Here is a 3,716-nt window from a genome sequence, read left to right on the forward strand (position 1 = left end):
TGTAGTTTCTCCTGCTCAGCAGGTGCTGACTTTTATCAGTAGTGACATGAATGTACAGAACTGCCAGGGCACATCCACCCAGTTGCTGTCAGGTGTCGTTCCAGCTAACACTCCACCTAGCCCCTGACCTCACAGGCACCCAGTGTGCCTGTCTATTCGCCTGCCTGCTCTGCTCCCTCTGCACACCTGCCCATATATACATGCACGCACATCATACACTCACTCAGATTAAAGTCTTTTTCCCACATAAGCCAAAAAGATTGACACATTGGCTTCTCATTTACCTCAGAGTTTCTGGGTTCTGCCCAAAGCCACATATGATACAATAATGATGTAACACTGACAAACAGTGTCCAGGTGTTTTTGTACCCCCTCATAATGTACAGGTGCTGGCAACATCTTCCCTGAAAGAAAGAACACACAGTCTGCGAGGCTTGTGATGAGGAATTTCACTGCCTATTACAGTCGGCAGAGAAGCATTTGAATATTTCATATCTATGTCAGAGTTATGAGATGACGCTGAAGTGTGAAAATATGATGTTTGACTCTTGGCTGGAGAAAGGCAAGTATGGTCACTGTGAAAAAGGAGGTCAAGGTTAAATTTGCTCTGTGGATATAAATAGCCCTTCAATGATGTCCCCCTGATCTCACCGTTATTATTTATTAATCGTTGTCATGATCTGGGGAGCACATCCAGTCTCACCATGCAATTTCAGACAGCTGAAGACAATGACAAGAGGAGGACAGAGCATCCAACCTGAATTTTAGACCCTTACAATGAAGCCCATATATTTTGGGGTTTAGTGAAACAGGCCAATTTGTTTTGTGCAAAGACGTAATTGCCCTTTTGTTAGACTGCCATATTCAGGATTGCTGACGCTAGTCTTTACAACCATTGTATTGCCAGGGCCTATCTGTGGTTATGTTCCCGACATGACTCTGCCTTTTGTTAAGTTTTTTTTTTTTTCATTGACATAATTTCTGTATTCTACGAATAATTTGCACCAAGAGAACTTTTAAGCTTGACAAGTAACATTGCACATACCAGTACAATTGTGTTATTTGGCTGGAAAAATATTACAAAATGTCTGAAGTTGAAAGTAATCAACTCCTCTGTCTTGGCTTATTATACAATCTGTTCCTTTTGATGCCTTTTTTTTCTCACTCCCCTGTTTTGTCCCTCCTCTGTAGTGTCTGCACAGTTTTCAGCTCAATCAGTTCACCTTCTGCTACACCTTTCAAACTTCTTTCCCTGCAAATGAGTTGTCAGGCAGGGTCCCCTGGTGCTGTGTTGACAGCTCACTAAGCTAAAACATATACCATGTACTTGTAACATTGTGAATTTAAATTCAGCTCATGACCTGTTTGTTCTTTCATTTCATCTCCCTCTTCCCTAGTTTAGAAATCTATTCCCCACAGCATGTAATTGTTATACAATAATGCAAAAGAGCATGTTCTGATTTTGTAGTATTTTTAAACTAGTTCTCTCTTTTGATCAGTGAATTGTAGATTTGAAAAAATAGCATAACTCAGGTCAGTGAAAACGTTTTTCTTTTAATGGAATATGTCAACATTTTGGGAAATACACTTATTCGTTCTCATTTCGAGAGTTAGGTCTGTCTGTTAAATATGAAGCCAGCAGTCTTATAGCTTAGCTTAGCATAAAGACTGTAAGCATAGGGATGCAGCTATAACGACTCGAAAGGAACAAAAACAGCACCCCAAAAGCTCACTAATTGATATGTTATATCTCTTTTATTAAATATGCAAAAAGTGTAAAAATGACCTGTCATGTTTTTTGGACAGTTATGTAGCAGACTATTTCTTCGCTGAGTGCAGCGACGAGTCACTGCCCCCAGCAAAGAAATAGTCACCGTCCCTTTAGAGGTGATGGCTGGTAGATTTTTATTTTTATCTTTAACATGGACAGTGCTAGCTGCAGGCTAACTGTTTCCCACTGCTTCCAGTGTTTGTGCTAAGCCAAGCTAAATGTAATACAGCAGTGAAGTGAAAGTAGTTTTGTGAATGACTTCTTTCGTCTGGCAGTCCAAGTGTCATCACTTAAGTATACTGTTCCGCCTGATTTTAGAGCATTCAAATTGTATTACAAACCTTTTAAATCTGTTTTATTGCTGCATGCCATGACTGTGTTATTAGGATATTGCCCTTAGTTTTAAAATAATTATCTTTTACCACAAACCAGTGCAGACCAGCTCGCTCTTTATGCTTGGCTCTCCGCCAACTAATGTCATGTGAGGCGTCACTCTGGAGCTGAGGTAAAGAAAGTACATTTTTAATGATTTAGCATCAAGTGCCTTTCTATTCTATATTCCATCATCTCATTTCCATGATTTGTAACTACTTGGTGGCTGGAATGATTCCTTAGGGAGAATAATTCTTTGGCACAAAAGCAGACACTCAATTGAAAATACACACTGGGCAATTTTAATTTGAGAGGATACTGAAAAATGACCCATTTATTAAGCTTGTTTGATAATCAAAGCTAATGGATCATTTCAATTTCCTTAACTCTGCAACTGCTAAAAGGAAATGAGGAGAGGCTGCCTGTGTCTTGTAATCTGGATATTTGAAATGAGGTGATTTATAATTAAATGGAGGTATGCGTTTGTAATCGTAAAGCTTAATTGTTTGAGTTATTTTGTAAAAAGCAGGGGTTTTGCACTGTAAGGATTAGAGATGAATGGGTTCTCCTGCAAATATTAACGTTTTGTTAAAAATTATTGCTACCACATAAAAAAGACAAAGATGACCAGTGCTTACGTGTGTGTGTGTGTGTGTTACTGCCATAAGGAACCGATCACTATGCAGCCACAGATCTAAATCTCCCACAAGGAGCCTCAGATCTGGAGCAAACACAGAGGGACCCAAGGGCATTACAGGTGCATCATGATGACGCACACTGCTCATCAATGTCCTAGTCCTTGACAATGTCATTTTAAACTGAGAAAAAAAAGAAGCTTCTGGGATCTGTTCAGCGAGGCGGGCTTGTTTACATTCTCCTTTTGCTTACTCCTCCTAATTCTTTCTGGCATCCTTTTTCCTCTCACTTCTTTGTTTTGACGGAAGCCTCTATCTCATTGGTGGAAACGAAAAGGCGAGTTGATTGATCAGGCCGGGGGGTATTGATCAGGCTGATCCTCTGACATAACCCTTGACCTTATGATTGACAGCAGTGTTTATAATGAGGCCTCAGAACAGAGACCATGGGATAGGGGGTTTTGGGAAGGGCATCTGTGGGGAAAAAAAGAAACCCAAGGGGATGGGTACGTATACTCGCACACACACAGCCCAGCGCAATCAACTTGGTGCCATTGTTACATTGCAGTGCCCTCGATAACCCCAATTTGCATAATCGGCTTTTGCATTGTTTGGCCCAGACACATTAAGGTGCGGCATTGCATTGTTGAGTGCAAATCAGCACGTGTCCATTGTTTGCTCATCTCAGCGTAGCATTATGCATTGTTTACTTATGCTGCAGCATGTGTTTTTCTGCTTACTGACTTTACCATCTCACTAAACGCATTATGTTTCCTTTCCCTTGCCAGAGTAAAATATACATTACATCTTATGCAACACAGTGTGTCTACAAAAACCACAATGTTGTTTACGTACTCTGCAAACCACTTTCATTATTTACGACACACCCAAAAAGCATAAGGTATATATGACCTTTACAAAGTCCACTGCATTTTGTT

Source organism: Morone saxatilis, unplaced genomic scaffold (assembly GCF_004916995.1).
Source record: "Morone saxatilis isolate NCDOM2014 unplaced genomic scaffold, NCSU_SB_2.0 Contig21, whole genome shotgun sequence".
Lineage (NCBI taxonomy): Eukaryota > Metazoa > Chordata > Actinopteri > Moronidae > Morone > Morone saxatilis.